The 19,158-nt window shown below is 38.1% G+C and overlaps 1 long non-coding RNA gene across 1 annotated transcript; it reads right to left on the bottom strand.

Moving 5' to 3' along the window:
• Window positions 1–771: 771 nt before the first annotated feature.
• On the bottom strand, window positions 772–11,739 carry LOC127567553 (uncharacterized). Its single transcript, XR_007955907.1, has 3 exons — window positions 11,676–11,739; window positions 2,867–3,049; window positions 772–784 (listed from the first exon to the last, which is right to left on the bottom strand). It is a non-coding gene; the product is annotated as an uncharacterized LOC127567553 (long non-coding RNA).
• Between the last annotated feature and the right edge of the window lie 7,419 nt (window positions 11,740–19,158).

The raw sequence follows: 19,158 nt of genomic DNA, 5'->3' as shown, positions 1-19,158 counted from the left end.
TTTCTGCAGACTAATTTTTAACTCCTTAGAAAGTGCATCAATTAAAAAACATGGTGATTATGATTTTTTTCCAGATTCTGTCAGGTTCAAACATTAACCTGCTCTTTCACCCCAAGCTTGAGAAGTATTTTTTGAATACACAACACAAGGCCTGATGATAATATCAGGATATAATCTCCTTCATTAGCTGAAGGCCCGAGCGATGGAGTAATGTTGGCTTCCTTTTCAGACCAGACATGCCAGGTGTGGAGTGCGAGCTAAAATCTGCTCAGAGGGTAGTTTTTAAATTTTATATTAGGTTTCCATACGGTTCTCCAGGACTCACAATGAAGCCTTGGGTTGTCTTTATCTTGGACTTACTGTGCTTTTCCTTGATCACTTTTGCCCCAATCTTCATTATCTCCCACCTCTACTTCCCCTCCCCCAATATCTCCCATAGCCTCTTACCACTTATTTGACAGCTGGGGGAACAGTAGCATAGTTACCTGACAGTGGCTTCCTGCTTGTAACCTTCCATATCTGCCCACGAGTCAGGTAACACATCTGGTGTGGTAAAGGTGGAAATCTGATGTGAGAGATGGAAATGAGCTAAGCTATTAAGATTGACCAGGCCACATTTCCAGTTGCCATTCTCTGCTTCAGGACTCATGCACACAGTACCCACTCTCCCAGGTATCCTCACCTTAAAAATCAGCACCAGTCAATCATGTTCAGAATTGCTCATTGCTTCAAGCATTAAAGCTTTCAGAATAGAGGTCCTTTTTCTTTCTTGACATTTTTCTTTCTGAAAATGAAATGTAAAGAATTAGAAAAATATACAAAAGCTATAATTAGTTCAAAATTCAGAATAATTTTGGAATAAAGTGTTAGAATGTGACTGCATTTAATTGGTTACTGAAATGTAGAAGCTCTCTGTCATAAAGATAGAAGCACAGCTTGTCAGTTCATAAATATTCTGGCAAAAAATTACTGCAGCGTTAAAAAATATGCTCATCCAGTGCTAAAATGTGAATCTAAGGGCCCCTGGTATTTATAAACCTTTCACATATTATCATATTAATAGAGGAACATTTAATTACAGGATTAACATGGTGCTGGAAGGTAGGAGACAACACTGCCACTGAAATTTACTGCAATCTGCTTCCCGTAAAGCATCGGTAATGTATTGCTTCATACAGAGGCAGCATCCATATTGCTTCGGACTTCATTAACCTCAGAAGCCTATCAAAGTAAATGTATGCAAATATGCTGCAAGACTTGCAGGTCAGACTCTGTTTAGAAATTATGCTTCCTTAGATCCCATCCACTTAATCACCTTGGAGCATGACTGCAGGAACTAATTCACTACAGACAACTAAAGCAATGCAAAAATGAATCAGAGTTGGTATTTCTGATTTTCTGAATAATGCCAAAGGTGCCAATGCATTTACATTTTCTTTGGCACTCAGAGAACAAAAATTAGTTATTTTTCAATTTATTTTCTTTACACGATTGTGCATACATAGTATGTTTCTTTTACCTGGTATAATTCTCAAACATACGATTTCATAGCAAGTATAATAAGTTATAACTTGATTAAAGAGCAACAACTTGTCTTTGACTAATTAGCTAAATATATTAAATGTTGTTCTGAGGTGTTACAGAAATTAAGGAAATAAACAAAAAGCAAAATAGGTTAGATGTATTGAATGCAGTTTGATTAAATTTTAACTCTACTTTTATCTCCATAGATATTCTTGCTGAGTTTCTCTGGCATTTTCTGTTTTCATTTTTGTTATTCAAATTTTTGGCTAGAACCATTTCAAAAGTCTAATTGACATCATTCAAATATGTACTTGAATTGGATTGAAGAAATGTTTATGGATCTAAAAGACAACAATATTTTGAAGGACCTTGGAGTAGAAACTGAGATTAGATGTGGGATGGTAGTCAACAAGTACAGAAGGGCTTGGTTTGACTTTGCTTCATATCACATTCTACTTAGCAGAGAGCTCTACATATCCTATGATGCACATGACAAGACTCTTCTGCTGAATTAAAATTGCTATTATTTTGCAAGTGGGGAGCAGAAATTTTTGCTTGATAAGATATTTAAAGTAAGATAAAATGGGATTAATATTTGTCAAGGAGTCCTAAACACACCACATTCAATTTACACATTCTGCTGTCTTAAACCAAGCCAATGTGAGATTACAGGTTCTGTGCAATGATATGTTCAAGGAATTTAACATCATGAATGCATGGATAAGTGGATAGAAGCAGACTGTTCTCAGGAGTTGACAAGTTAGATTTGGAGTCATAGATTAAATGCTGAAGATTTAGAATGAAGAACAGGTGAATTGAGCGACTGGATTCTTTCCTAAGTTTCTGCCTCTACTACAAGACCATGTCAATATTCACAATTAAATGAAAGAGAAAGGTTGGGTAATTAGAACCATCTTCACACAGAGAGAATAAATACCAACACAGATTGGCTGACGCAACAGCTTGTTTCCATATTGTATTTCCACATTTGATTTTCAGTTGCATTCTCATTTCTGAAGAAATATACAATTTATGTATTTACCTTTTTAAATATCCTGTTATTATGAAACTTGGCTCTATACTTCACAACCACAACTGGAAATTTAAATTCCTATCATTAACTGTTCTAATCTTATTAAGCCACTTGGCCTTTTATGCTATTATGAGAACAACTAAAGCACTGTTATTCTACCTTCTCCCCTGAGCTTATGAAATTTTACTGACATTATACTGGTACCTTGCTTAGCGAAAGAATGTGTCCCCAGGAATCAGTACTAAAAGGAGTCAATATAGCATTATATAGAGAGAGCTCGATTATTGACAGAATTGGTGTACCATGTACCTGGTGCAAATCCATGAAGGAGTCATTCCAAGGCCCAAGCTAAAAAGCTCAACAGCCAGAAACCATGCTTGAGCTTGTCACTGAAGAAAAATCTCCAGGCTGGAGAGAGCCATGCAGCCAAAGGGAAGGAGCACTGGCAATTTTCATCACATCCAACAGACATGATGAGGGAGACCAAACAATCTAGACAAATGTAAAACATACATCAGGCTACTGTTAATCGATTACAACTCAGCATTCAACACCATCATCTACTCAGTACTAATCACCAAGCTTCGAAACCTGGGCCTCTGTACCTCCCTCTGCAACTGGATCCTCGACATCCTTACCGGGAGACCACAGTCAGGGTAGATCGGTAACAACATCCCCTCCTCGCTGACAATCCACACAGGCGCACCTCAAGGATGTGTACTTAGCCCAGTGCTCTACTCTCTCTACACTCATGACTGTGTGGCTAAGCACAGCTCAAACGTCATCTATAAATCAACCAATGACACCACTGTTGTTAGTAGAATCACAGATGGCGATGAGGAGACGTACAGGTGTGAGATAGATCGGCTGGTTGAGTGGTGTCATAACAACAACCTCGCACTCAACATCAGCAAGACCAAGGAATCGATTGTGGCCTTCAGGCAGGGAAGTTGGGAGAACACACATCAGTCTTCATTGAGGGGCCAGCGGTGGAAAGGGTGAGCAGCTTCAAGTTCCTGGGTGTCAACATCTTGGAGAATCTATCCTGGGCCCAACACACTGATGCAATCACGAAGAAGGCACGCCAGTGGCTCTACTTTGTTAGGAGCTTAAGGAGATTTGGTATGTCACCAAAGATTCTTACAAATTTCTATAGATGTACAGTGGAGAGCATTCTGACTGATTGCATCACAGCCTGGTATGGAGGCTCCAATGCACAGGATTGCAAGAGGTTGCAGAGGGTTGTAGACTCAGCCAGCTCCATCATGGGCACAACCCGCCCGACCATGGAGGACATCTTCAATAGGAGGTGACTCAAGAAGGCCACATCCATCACTAATGACCCTCATCATCCGGGACGTGCCCTCTTCTCATTACAACCATTGAGGAGGATGTATAGGAGCCTGAAGACCCACACTCAACAATTCAAAAACAGCTTCTTCCCCTCCACCATCAGATTTCTGAACGGTCCATGAACCCATAAACACTACTTCATTATTCTTTTCTTTGCACTATTTATTTATTTTAATAATTTATAGTAATTTTGTCTTTCTTCTGTACTGCTGCCACAAAACAACAAATTTCACGTCATGTAAATCAGTGATAATAAATCTGATTCTAATTCTGAGACCACTGGATCTGGGCATTCTCTTAACACATGGAGCAGCCATAGCCATTATCTAGCAATTGAGTTCAGTCATAATTCTGGCTGGTGTGGAGCCCTGGAGCACATAGCGACCACTCAGCTCTGCCTGTCCAACCCCCAGCCCTCACAGAGAGCCTCTCCACACCAAGCCATGGGATGACTCATTCATGGATTTGCACTAGGCTCCTAGCCCAGCACTTGAAGTGGCTGTAAAGATTAAGAGAGAGTCAAAGAGATGAATGTAGATGTATAGGTTAAATGATATTGAGCTTAAGTGTTAAAAGCCTAAAGAAGACAAGATATTTTATATTTCTTGGGTCCAGGAAAGAAAATTCAAATCAGTTGATGGCAACGAAATCTTGACTCCAGCAGAATGAAGATGCAGGAAGAAGAAGATTATGTATTCAAAAAACAGGAAGACCACGAACTGAGCAGAATGGAAATGCTGGAAACACTCAGCAGGTCATGCAGCAACTGTGAAAAGCAGAACAGAGTTTCACATTGAACATGTGAAGAGGGGGAAAGGTCTTTGACCTGAAACATTAACTCTTTCTCTTTCCACAGAAGCTGTCTGACCTACTGGGTGTTTGAAGCATTTCTATGAATAAACTACCATTGCTAAAATGAAAGATATCATGAGATAGAGGTTGGAGGAAATGGAAGGATGGTCTCGAGGGTGGCAAACATTTTCTGCAAAATTGAAGTAGCTATTTTGGAATGCCTCCTGTGCCTCAGATATGGCACAACATTAAAGTCTTGGATGAATCTTGGCATATTCAAAGTGAAGAGTAATGAACCAGTTTTTTTTTGAGAGAGGGATACTTAACTTATTGAATGCAGTTTTAACATCATGTCCAGTAAATTCAATAAAGCATCTTCAGTCCAAAATCACTCCACTCCCAATCTATCTGCATACTTTAAAGATAAAATTCAGCAACCTGCTGCTCGATAAACTAGTCCCATCCATAGGGACCCATCCCAATGACATACACTACAAAGGTCTGTATCCATGTATAATGAATCTACTGCATTCAATTTTGTAAAAGTTGTTAATTTGCACCAACCCAAAATGCTAAGTTTGGGAAAGCTAGTAGATAAGACACACATTGCAATCTTTTTTTTAATTATACAGATGAAATGCATGTAATGTTGAATGTACCATCCATGAAATTTGTGTTGCTTTTAATGAAGATGGGATAAAAAGTGAACCTGTACTCCAGTTAAAAAAGTCCCCTTTATAAAATCTTTTTGCATCTTATTTGCTTGCCACTGTTTATTCCATACTTTACGAACTCTTTTATCAGTGATCCCTTAAAAAGTCATCTTCTGACTAACTGGTAATATCTTTTCACTACAGCTGATGTGACACACATTAAGAAAACAGAACTTATCAGGTCTGATCTCCTTTCTTAAATTAATTCCACACTTCATTGATTATGTTCAATTAATCACAGTTACAAATGTTATATGACTGCTGATCACTATTAAAGGTTGTGGCTCTAGAGAAAAAAATTAAAACAATGGTATTACTTTAATATGCATAGGCTCCCAAGATGTTATCAAATATTTACACCATAAATTTTCATTGTACCCTCTGTACATTTAGTTAAAAGCAAATGCATTCCACTAATAACAAAGCATTGAATAATTAGCTTATTTCATGAGTTAAGCATATTTGATAACTCCCTTCATATCTAAATTAGGTAAACATACAAAGAAGGAAGATACTAAATTCAATGTGCTTGGTTAGCTGACGTTATTGAGATACTCTTGCTTCTGATAACCCAAGATAAAATTAACCGCTGTTGCTTCTCCAAGTCACTACACATCACTCACTGAAGATACTGGGCAATGATAGGATTAGGCTTAACTTCTTTAACTTCTTCTTCCTACCACATATACACTTATATACATAACAATCCAACAAATATAGCCTGCCAATATAAGAATCATGGCTAGATTGGAAAATCACAAAGCAACCAATCCCTGTGGAATTGTACCCTCAGTTTCCATCCCAGTATTTCAATGTAAGCAGCTGAGAACACAGTAGATGCCCTAACTATATTCTTCCAAAGTTCACGCAAGTGACACCCATGTCATTCTGCTGGTTAAGAAAGTTAAGAGAGGAAACTGCAGATAATTATTGATAAGGAGACTGAACATGAATTTTTTCATCTAGTAAGAAAAAGCAAGGGAATGCCTGTGGAGGTTGTTTGCATGGGCTTCCAAAAGGCATTAGATAAAGAAATTCATAAGAGACTATCAACAAAAGTTGAAGATCAAAAAATAAAGGCAGATTATTACCTGGCTAGGAAGCTAACCTAGCAGCAGGAGACAGAGATTAGGGGCAAATGACAGTACTTAAATTTGGAACATCTTACTGGTGGTATCTCAAAGAGCTCTAGTGGGTTGCAACAATTTGAAACGTGTATAATTGACTTAGATATGAGAGCAAGCCATGTATCCAATTTGCTAATGACACAAGGTACGTTACCAGTTTTGATGGAAGCAATAAATTAAAAAGAAATATAAAAATATTAAGTAAATAAGCAAAAATATGGCCTGTGAATTTCATATAAAGGTAAATGGAAGATTGTCCACATTCAAGCTGAAATATTTAGAATTGAGTACTTTTGTAAACAGTGAGAAACAAGAAACAGTGGAAGTCCAAAGTGACCCGTGGGTCCATATACATAGTTCATTAAAATGTTATATCCAGGTACAGGACAAAATCATAAAGATGAATAAAACACTGGGCTCTACATCCAGAGGATAAGAACATAAAGGAGCAAAAGTTATGTTGCAGCTAAACACCATACCCAGCAAACTCTGAGCTGTTAGGAGCACCGCACCTTCAAGTCAAGTCAAATCAAATGAGTCCCCAAGGCAGCTGTAACTGTTTGGCAACTATAGATGATGTAACAACCTTTCTCCATTCCTCGCTGGGCTTGGCAATCATTGTGTACTTTGTCATCTGGAACCCCGTCTAGCTGTTGATATTGATTCTCCTGCTCTGCCTGGATTTTGCACTCTCTCTCTTTCCACTGTATCTGGATTACAATATTGGCAAGCTTGTCTGATCTTCTCATCATGTGTCCAAACTGTTGCAACTTCCTTCATTGACTCAAACAAAATGGTTCGTAGATTCCAATTTGCTGCTTGACAGACTCATTGATCCAAGACATACAACAGTCTCCAAAAGCAGAATTTTTCAAATGCTTCAATGATGTTTTCTAACTTCATGTTGTGAAGCAGTATGAAACAGATGTAACTTTAACCCAAGTGAAGTGCTGCTATTTGTCCAGATACTGATTAGATTTGTTAGAAGGCTGGTGTTAATGGCTTTTCATGACTTCCTTTTCAAATATTGTATTTTTTTAAAGTTAGCTCCTAAATTCTTAAATACCTATGACCATTTCTAATTTATCATTGTGATCTGTACCCCAATATTGTTGTCAGTGATCTTGGAGGCTGTAATCATGTGTTTTCCTCATCACTTATTTTCATTCTGTAACTCTTTGCAGTCTTGTTTAGCATTTCAGTAAATTCTTGAAGCTCTTCAGGGGCACCTGCTATTAGATCAATGTCAACAGCTTGATCTAGATCTGAGAACAGGAGCCCCTGAAGAGCATTAAAAACCTAGAGAAATGCTAAACAAGACTTGATCTCCTCTCATCTGACTTACACAGTTCCCATGAAATTCCAAGATGCCTGAATTGATTTGTTTGAGAAAAATGTTAAAAACATAATGAGAACAATATTGTCACATTCTAATGTGCTTTGTATCACACCCTTTCAAAAGCTTTCTTGAAGCCTATGAGGATATAAGTGTACATTTTGATAATTACAGAGCATTATTCAAGATTTGTTCTCCGGTACTTCACCCTTCAGAGGTTTGCTATGTCTTAGAAAGGTTGTGGAGGAATGCAGTATAGATTTAGTTCACTGCTTCCTGAGCTCCAGGGATTAAATTATATAAGGAGATTTACAAACTAGCATTGCATTGCCTGGAAGTTAGGAGTGAACAGATTGAAGTCTTCACTTGAGAGAACAGATAACATTAATGGAGAGAATCTGTTTTTGATGGTCAGTGGTCTAGGACTAGGGGTCTAAAGATTACAGCCTACTCTTTCAACATGTCGAAATTTGGACCCCAATTTATGTTGTAAATTATAAAGTCAAAAATAGAGATGGGTTGAGAAAAATCTACTTATTATTAAGTTTGGTCACACATCAGCTATGTTCTCAGTGTACACTGGAATAGGATCAGGTGTTGAATAGTTTTTTGCTGTTCCTGTGTGCCTTAGTGATGCATCAATGCCAATGTTAGCCTAGAGGGAAATAGATGAGCAAAATATCAAAATATTATTATAGAATGGCCTGTAGTAATAATTCATAAATACAACCATGAAGAGGTAGGTAAGTATTCAGCTCTCAATTAAGTTCAATTGTTGCAATGCAAAATATAGTACATTTAGTAAAAAGTTTAATTCAAATTGCAGTTGCAAAGGTGTACATATTTTGCCATTCATACCTACTCTGCAAATAATGCTGGATGCATCTAAAAGAACACTGCATCCTTTAAACACAGCAGAGGACAGTCAGAAACCATTTTACTTGTTTAATCCACCTGTCAGAAGAATCATCATATCATGCAGCATGGAAACAAGCCCTTTAGCCCACTGGGTTTATGCCACCATCAAGTGTACAATTATATTAATCCTACGCTAATCTTATTTTATTCCCCCATATTCCCATCAATTCCCCACAGAATCAACCACTCATCAAAATACCAGAGGCAAATTTCAAGAGGCCAATTAATCTACAAACCCATACATTCTTGAGATGTGGCAGAAAACTAGAGCACATGGAAGACACCCATGCAGTCACAGATTCCACACAGACAGCACTGTAAGTCAGAATAAAACCTGGGTCACTAGAGCTGTGAGGCAGCACCTTCACTAACTGCGCCACTGTGCTGTCAATATGTCATCTACTACTTCTCTGGCTATTAGGCAGGTACATCCAATTCACTGTGATACCTTGAGGATATAAAAATATATTTTATTGTTTAATATTCAGTTCTAGATATTGAGTAACAAATTCATACTAACACTGTCATTTATTGGCAGTTAGGGCTGTGATTTATTTCCCAAAGGATTTAAATTAACATCAGTCACATTTTAACTGAAGTTGAAATTCAATAAGCATTTAAGGCGATATGTTAAATTTAGTAAAAAGAGTTCATTTGAAATTAATGTACAGACCAATTCCTATAAATGTTAAAAAGTACCTGAAACCTATTCTAATAGTAGCACCTTCCCAATAAATCAAGATTAATTTAAAGATACACAAATGGATATGATCCCACTGTGATTAGATACTAATACTATTCAAAACTAGTGTGAGTTCATATAGTATCGCTCACATTTCTACGAGTTATTGTATTACCTCTGGGTGACTTATTTGAGCCTAATTAGAGTTTCAGAACAGATACCTATGCCATTACTAAGACTGCATATTTTCATCTCTGTACGTAACTATTCCCTCAACTCAGCTCACCTGATACCGAAATCTTTACCCACGCCTTTGTTGTCTGTAGACTTGGCTGTTCCAATGCATTCCCCTGATTGACCTTCCTTGTTCTATTTTCCATGGTCATATCCAAAACTCTGCTGCTCGTGTCCTAACACGCACCATGCTCCATTCATCTATCATTCCCATGCTTGCTGACCGATACTGGCTCTCAGTTAGGCAATGCCTTCATTTCAAAATTCTCATCCTTACTAAGGGCAGGCACGGTAGTGTAGCTTTTACAGTGCCAGAGACCCGGGTTCAATTCCAGTCACCGTCTGTGAGGAGTTTGTACGTTCTCCCCATGATTGCGAGGGTTTCCTCCGGGTGCTCCGGTTTCCTCCTACGTTCCAAAGACATAGGGATTAGGAAGTTGTGGGCATGCTTTGTTGGTGCCAGAAGCATGGCAACATCTGCAGGCTGCCCCCAGAACACTCTACACAAAAGATGTATTTCACTGTGTGTTTCGATGTACATGTGACTAATAAAGATGTCTTGTATTGTGTTATATTGTCAAATTTCCCCATGGTTTCACCATTCATTTCTGCTCTCGCCTCCAACATTATGATGCATTGTGGTAACCAAGCTCTTCTTATTCTGGCCTCTTTCTCACCCCTAATTTAGTCTTCTTCACCAATGCTAGTGACACCTTCTCCTGTCAAGCTCTGCCAACCTCTCCCTAAAACTCTGCTCCTTTCTACCTCTCCTTTAATGAGTTCCTTAAAATCTATGGCTTACTACCATATTTTTTGTTTGATAACTTTCCTATGAAGCACTTTCAGAGGTTTTGCTGCATGAACGATGTTAAGTAAATGGAAGCAGCTATGCATATTGAATGCTCCATTTCCAAAGCTTAACATTCCTTCTGCTTTCTTAACTGTATATTAACTAAATTTCATTGAGTTAGGTGCCTCCATTTTGTAGGAAAACAATTAGTTTTGGTCTCCTCTGTCGAAATTTTCAGTTACAAATGTGTAATTAGGCCTGTAGATTTAAGAATTACTCCATAACTAAATGAGCCAGAATCATGATAAATGCCTGAGCACTAACTGCATGCAAAATTCGTCAAGACCTTACACTCTGTGAGAATTAAGCAAGACTTCACATAATGCCACTAGAATTCCTGAGCAGACACTGACATTTCCACCAGGGGCTTTTTTAATATTTTTTAATCAGTTCTTAAGGGAGTGTAGAAACCTTCATCTAGAAAGACACAGATTAATCAGGGACAGTCAACATAGATTTCTTAAAAGAAAGTAATTCCTGACTAACTTAATTAAATTCTTTGAGGAAGTAACAATGAGGGTTGATGAGGGTAATGTGTTTGATATAGTCTAACAAGGCTGTTGACAAGGTCCTACATGGCAGACTGGTCAAAAAAGTAAAACACCATGGGATCTGAGGGAGGGTGGCCAATTAGATCCAAAATTGCCTAGATGCCAAAAAGCAAAGGGATTCTTTAGTTTCAGAGTGTTTGACTGGACTGTGTGACTGGAGCTTTGTGTCAAATCTATGTTGCCCCTGTCCTTAAATATATTCTTGGATGGCACTTTCCTTGTACTCTACATTAACCTTTAACGCACTATTTTTACCTTGGCATTTCTTTTAGAAAGCAACATTCAAATCTCAGAACATTTCAAGTGGCATTTGAAGGGAGCTAGAAACTGTGCAATGGCTGCCTGTGGGAATCCTATGCCTCTCAACCATCATCTTTCAACTCACGCATCAGCTTGCCAGCATTTGATCTTTTGCCACCGGAATTGCATATAATTAATATGAACCAATTGCTTCATTGCTTGATCCAAAGATGTTTATAACAAATAAGTCTTTTTTCTAAAAAAAAACTCGGGATGAGGGTGCTGCTGGCAAAGCCATATTTAATGGTTATCTCTTACTTACTCTGGGAATTGGGCGAGTAGCCGTCTCCTCGAACTGCCTGAGTCTTTAAGGTATTGAGCTACAAACAATTCCCCAAGTGTTTTTGCTCTTTAGTTGTCCAAGGCAGACAGGTTGTGATGGTGTTCCCGGGGCACTTTCATCCTTGTCCTCCTTTGTGATATGAATCATGGGGCTAGAAGACGCTGTTGAAGTAGACTAGGTGAGTTGCTGAAGAGCATATTGAATACAATTCACACTGCTGTGACAAAGCTCCAACGGTGGAGGTATGGCATTAAGTTTGCCAACAAAGGTACCAATCAACTGGACTGTTTTGTCCTCGCTCCGGTTGAATTTATCTAGTACAGTTCCAGCTATACTCATTCAGACGTGAAGAACAGTCAATCACATTCATGACCTAAGCCTTATATATGACAGATCAGGAATGATCCATTTTCTTGCTCTTATCTAAATGCTGATGTGGCTGTTTTTGTCAACCCCCCAAGATTTTAATAATATCCAACACAGCAAAGGTGATACAGCAACTCTAAGTACTGCAAGCTCAACCAGTTAGAAAGACAAAAAGCAGCAAGCATTTGGATACACAGTCGTCTCCAAGCCACACTCCATTGTGATTTGGAAGTATAATGTCACGCATTCAATATCATTGGGTTAAAATATTGGAGCTCCCTATTTGATTGCATTGTGGGAGCACAGTCACCATTTTCAGTACAGCAGAGCAGTTCAGTCAATAGAAACATTGCTTCAGGATACTAATGATCTATTCTATCAGAGCAGATCATTGTAGCAGAATGGCTATCATTGTTTGTGCATGGGCTCATGTGCTTGGGTTGCATAATAGAATCATCAACTATGTTGACAGTGGATACTGTCGTTTCACAATAGTCATCATTTGATGTGCCTTGATGGCTTAAGTACAGCTGGTGTACCAGACTGCACATGATGAAGGCATTATAACCATATCCAAGATACCATTCATTGGCCTGAGAGAATGGATTCTTTGATAACATAAAGTCGCTACGTGGCACCTCAAGACTATTGTCAACTATCCGACAGATAGAGAAGCCCACGTTCCCTGTTACTGGCACTGGTAGCAATTGTATAGAAGATTGGTGCTTTATATAATTGCTCCAACTGGTTGCTGAAAGCAAATGAAATGTACTTGGATGCCAATATTCAAGTAGGTTTAATCTACAGTTTAGCAACGCTAATGTAGCATATTACATAGACATTATATTATATAAACAATCTGTTCATACTTATTCCACACATGCATGATCTGATTCCATTGCACCAGCCTGATTTCTATGTGTATTTCTATTTCCCTTCAAACAAGTTTTGAACCCAGTCTTGACCCTGTTGACATCAGCATAAAAACGGTGCGGGGGATGGACTGTGCGGATAACTTGGTCAAGGGTCCCCTGCTGCAAGGCCAATAGCCTCAAGCACAACTAAATGCAATTTTCAGTAAATGTGTTGCTCAATACTTGCTACATTCAGGTGGAAGGAAGATTAAAGATGTTGTAGAAAACAATCAGAGGCAGTATGTTGGGCTGTGAAAGGTGGAGGAGGGGTTGGGGAAGCAGAGAAGAAGAATCCTATCATGCTCCAGGATCATGTTTGAAGACTGGGGCAACAGAGAAGTAAGTGGCAGAGGAGTTTAAGGGCATGGGGGAATCAGAGAATAAGGCCACCATCTGGGATCTCAGCAAAGGGTGGATGGGAGAGGGCAGGGGCTTCAGGAGATTGGAAGATTGAAATCAGGCCCTGGGGCCTGGCAGTATGGATGGTCAGGGGGTGATATTTTCCATCTTGGAACCTTGCAGCCTAATGACATGAACATTGAATTCTCTCATTTTAGGTATTCCCCACCCCCCTTCCCCAAAACACCCCCTCCCCCCACCATGCTTCTTCTCTTCTTCTCTTTCCTAGCCTCTTTTTTTCTACCTTTTTCCCTCCCTCTCCTTACCTTTGACCAATCCCCTGGTGGATCTGCTCTCCCCTCCTCCCCTGCATCCGCCTATCACTATCTCTTTCCTGCATCTACCTATCACCGCCCTGTGCCCACCCTCTCTCCCCTCTTTTGTCCACCTATCACTGCTCTGCTTTTCCTTCCTATACATTGGGTTTCCCCCTTCCCTACCTTCAGTCCTGAACAAGGGTCCTGATCCAAAATTTTGACTGCCTGCTTTTCTCCATGGATGCTACCTGGCCTGCTGAGTTCCTCCAGCATCATCATGTTTTACATGGGTGACAGGATTGTAGGTGGGAGGGGGTTCAGGACCTGTGTCTAGAGGAGGTAGGGGATATATAGAGCACAGTACAGTGGGAGATAGAACAACTTGATGGAGGTCAAGCCATCCAGCAGAAGACTTGCTTATTTGGGGATGCTCAATAATCACTCTGGGGATAACATGGTGCAGGTTTTACTGCAATGTTCCAAAATATCCTTTATCATTGGTAGGTCTATATTCTAGAATTCCCTACCCTAAAACACTACTGGAGTACCATCACTATAATTACTGCAGTGTTTCAAGAAGATTGCTCACCATCTCCTTTCCAAGACCAATAAGGAATGGGAAATAAATGCTGGTTTTCAAGCAATGCCTATATTCCATTAATAAATACATTTTAAATATTTCCAGCATCCGCATTATTTTCCTTTTTAATAGGAATGCTACACATGGTCCTGGATTTCACCAGGGTTCTTGCTCCTCATCACTTTGAGAGACTCCAACCAGATAATATATCTTATAGATGAATGGTAAGGATAGAATCAGTTTTCTTGTTTTGGTCATATTTCCTGGCAGTTTTCAAGAGCAAGAACCAAATGACACAAACAGATTCATAACTGAGCAGGTTAACATCTTCAGCCAAGAGATATGGAAACAGATATAAAATTTTAGATGATTATGTAATCTGGTGGCAATCTCTCAAGAAGAAACTGCCCTTTATTTCTATTTTTTTTGTAATGTTTAATTTGTATGTTAAATTCTATCTGAAGTTTTAATTTTCCTGTATAGGGCTTTGGATAATTTTTATTTCTACAAATACTTGAATTGTTATTTTGGCTATCATTTTGCTAATAATTCACATCCCTGCAATACTTATTTGAAATATTAGATTCAAAAGTTCAGTGTTCTTAAAAAAACTATGTAAATTCCATGGCAAGTGTACTTGAAACGTGATTTTATCATTGAGGATTATTTGGAAGGCATTTGAATCAGCAACTGCAATTTATCTTGGATGCAAAAATAAATCTATCACCTCTAAAAAAAACTGATGGAGATTTCTATGGACTAAAAGAAGCAATAGGGATTACCAGGATATACTGCAGTCATGATTTCTGATTATCATTGTGGACAAATGGTCAATAAATGTTAGGCTTCCACTGATACCATGTGCAACTTGGTTGCATGTGCAACCCTTGCAATTTACACCACCCTTTCGATTTCCTTCAAACATCTTCACAGAATTTTTTTTTCTAAATGCTACCACCCCATAGGTCATGAGCAACAAATACTGTCTGATTATCTTCACGTGATTGAACTTGCTGCAGGCTCAATCATACACCACAGTACACAATAGACATACTGCTCACCTTATTAACCAAATGGCTGACATCCTTTCAAGATGATTGGTGATGCATTTGAAGGTGAAGGTGTCTACTAGTTTGGAGAATATAACTTTTACCACAACTCTTCAACTAAACCTGTGAAGAACAAAGCCATAAAAATCAAACCCAAATGATTATTAGGAGTCAAAGCTAATATTAACAAATAATTTATTTGGATGAAGAAGGAAAAAAATTATCAGCTTGTTGAAGTTACTGGAGAATTGTTTTATTCTATAGTCTGATCTAATACCCTTTCTAATTTTAAGTAATTTTCAACCAGCACATTTTATCTACCAGTAAGCAGCAAAACATTGCAGTCAGCTATTACTTTAATTAAATGCATACTCTTAGATATATCAAATGCCTGCTGGCAATATGCATTAACACACACTCTTGATATTTAAGAAACACAACCTAAACAAACACTGTTCCAACAACAACTGAGGAATGGTAAATGGTGTTGAGAATAAAACATATTGACTAAATTGCTTCAATGGACTAATCGTTTTCTTTACCATTATAATTGTAGGAAATGTTTTAGCATTCATTTAAAAGACATGTACCAAAATATTTTTTACGTCAAATTCTGTGACATCAATACTTGTACAGTTCCATTTTCTGTTCTTAGCAGGTTAATGGACACATTCTGCCATCTTCTAATTAATTTTAGTGGATTTTTGTGACATTCTTAAAATTGTATTTTTTTGTAACATTAGGAAATATCATAGCATTTTTTAAGTAGATCACAACGTCTAAATGGAGTTTTAAAAAGCTTAATTTTCACTGTTTTTGTTTGGACATGAAAGTTTGCAGATTGAGAAGAGCTTATTTCAGATTTTACATCTAAAGTCAGAAACAAAATAAGACAATTTGTTTTTATGATTGCTAAAGTCAGAGGACCAAGATATCCTCTTGTGATATTTCCTGGTGCTCTCTACGTTGCAAGTGACTGTATTGATATCCCTTTCTTTTAACTTTTTTTCAGGAGTGGTACACAAAAGACATTTGTAAGCCAACAAGAATAACAAAATTTGTGAAATATATCATTTGTGCTTAATAAATATGTGTGGTTTTCTTTTGATACTGCCCAAAGTAAGTTATATGATGCACAGATTATAAGCACATACCATAAGTTGCACTATTTTGCCAAGAACTGTTTTGCATCTATAACAAATTGTCGGTACTTGAGCATAGCCACAGAAGGAACATCCATAATACTCCTCTGGCGATTTTTATTACCGCCAATCCTGCTGTTACCATCCACAAACTAAACCGGTGCAATCATTGTCACCAGTGTAAGGATTCATGACTTTTCTGGATGGCCATGAGAAGAATTATGTTATAAGAACATAAGAAATAGGAGCAGGAGTAGGAAATCTGGCCCGTCGAGCCTGCTCTGCCATTCAATAAGATCACGGCTGATCTGGCTGTGGACTCAGCTCCACCTACCTGCCTTTTCCCCATAACCCTTAATTCCCCTACTATGTAAAAATCTATCTAACCGTGTCTTAAATATATTTAGTGAGGTAGCCTCCTAAATTTACTCCCCCGTATCTTGAGGCCATGTCCCCCAGTTCTAATCTCACTTACCAGTGGAAATAACTTCCTTGCCTGTATCTTATCTATCCCTTTCATAATTTTATATGTTTCTATAAGATCCCCTCTCATTCTTCTGAATTCTGCACATTGGTCCAGATTTTCCAATTAGGAAGAGTCAGACTGGAAGACATCAGTCAAGGAATTGCCCACTTAACTTGGAGGACTCACCAAGGTCAGCATATTATAAATGTGGGCAAAGTGCAGGCAAAAAATACTTGCAATTAGGAGTTTGGTAATGTTTGTCAAGAATATATACGTTGTTAGGATTTATTCCACAAACAGGAGACGGATGTGCATATGATCTGCCTTCCTCTTCTCCACAAAGCATCAAGCTGAGTCCTGTTACATACAAGCCCACAAATACTATACCGCACGCATTAATTATTAAATCCATTGCAAGCACCAACTCATGTACAGTATATACTCCCCAGGACACTTAGACTATGAACCAGCAAGGTATATACTGAGTGGCAGATGCAAACAGTGACAAATAGCTTCTGATGGTTAAAGAGGAACCAGGGCCGGGCTTCATACCAGTTTAGCTGATGGCTCTGGTAATCTGGATTTTTGGAACTTTTTTTGTTGAAAAAGATTGATATCTAAGCATGAAGCTTTGATGTAATAACTTGGAGGGTTCTAGGCAGCACACTGCGGGTACTTACTGACATGGGGACATTTATAATCTATTTTTTGCAAGAGTGAAACATGTAGTAATTCCAGTGACATCTCCATATTGCCCTTCCTAAAGCAATTTGATGCTTCTACCAAAGGTGTACAAAATGAAACATTGGAGGCCTTGAATTGCAGAATCAAATAGGATATGTCTCAATGCATGGAGATCACTTAGAAAAATACTGAGGTAGTGTTTATTGATCCTTTTGGTTCATTTTTATCTGAGTTGTAGTTAAATAAAAATAGCTAGAACTGGAAGTAGCTGAATGTTATGTAAGCCAGTGGAAATGACCGTGGTTTGAATGGTTAAGAGAATTGAATGAGTGGCTCAGGAACCGGTGAGGGAGAAAGGGGTTTTGATTCTTGGGAAACTAGCTACAATACTGGGAAAAGATATGACTGCACCTTTGAACCATTTAAACTCCATTTAAGCAGAACCTCAGGCAGAGCTCTAGACTAAGAAAAGGTAAAGTGGGTAGGAGGACAGGGAGATGGAATGGAGACAACAGTTCAGGTGCAAAAATGTATACATTTAATGGGAAAGGGCAAGGTCATAAGGAAAAAATAGAAATTTGAGCACAATAAATGTGACAGAGATTAATAGTGATAGCACATGAATGCAGTCAAATCAATGAAAAATGATAATAAATTAAAATTAATATTATATCTGAATGCACAAAGAATTCATACCAATGTGGACAAAGCTGTGGCAGAAATTTAAATAATTCAGTTTGATTTAATAGCTGTCACAGAACCATGACTACTTAATTTTTAGAAAATTCAAACAATGTGGAAAAGGATTGAGATATCCCTGACTAAAAGGAGGAATGATCTTGACACAGAAGAACAAGACATGAAATCAGCATGAATGGAGTTTAGAGTGGTTTACGTGCTCCTTAACATCAGCAGCACAATTGGAGAGGGAATTAATCAAGAAATAAGGAGAGCTCATTATATAGGTAATACAACTATTATGGGAAACTTAAATCTTCATATAGATTGGACAAATTAAATTGGTAAAAGCTATTTAGATGAGGAATATATAAAGTGCATTTGAGCTTGTCTTCTGAGGCAATAAGTCATGAAACCAACCAATGAACAGGCAATTTTAGATTTTACCGTATTTAAAATGATAGGGTAATTTTAATTTCATAGTAAAGAAATTTTAATGGGGAAAAGTGATCACAATATTATAGGATTGTATACTCAGTTTGAGATGGTCATGGTTCAGTAGGAAACTAGTCTTTAATTTATGTAAAGCATATTACCTATCCATGAAGTCTGATCTGGATAAGGTGCTTGGGAGGACTAGCATAACTGTTTCACAGTAAGTAAGTAATGGAAATATTTCATACTCCTCAACAATCATTCATTCCTTTGAGAAATAATAAAAAAATCCAAGGCAAAAGTGATTTAACCATGGCTGATGAAGGCAAATATTACATTTCATATTTCCTTACAACATGGAAGGAGGCCACTTCAGCCCATCAACTCTCTGCCAGCTCACAGAGCACTACTATTCTGCAGTAATTTCCCTGTGCCCAACAAATGCTGGCCTCTCTACTACTTATCAATTCTACTACTTATCGACATGAGGTA

This window comes from Pristis pectinata, chromosome 2, assembly GCF_009764475.1.
Source record: "Pristis pectinata isolate sPriPec2 chromosome 2, sPriPec2.1.pri, whole genome shotgun sequence".
NCBI classification, from domain to species: Eukaryota; Metazoa; Chordata; class Chondrichthyes; order Rhinopristiformes; family Pristidae; genus Pristis; species Pristis pectinata.
The sequence above is the reverse complement of the archived record's forward strand: the minus strand, read 5'-3'. Positions and strand labels throughout refer to the sequence as shown.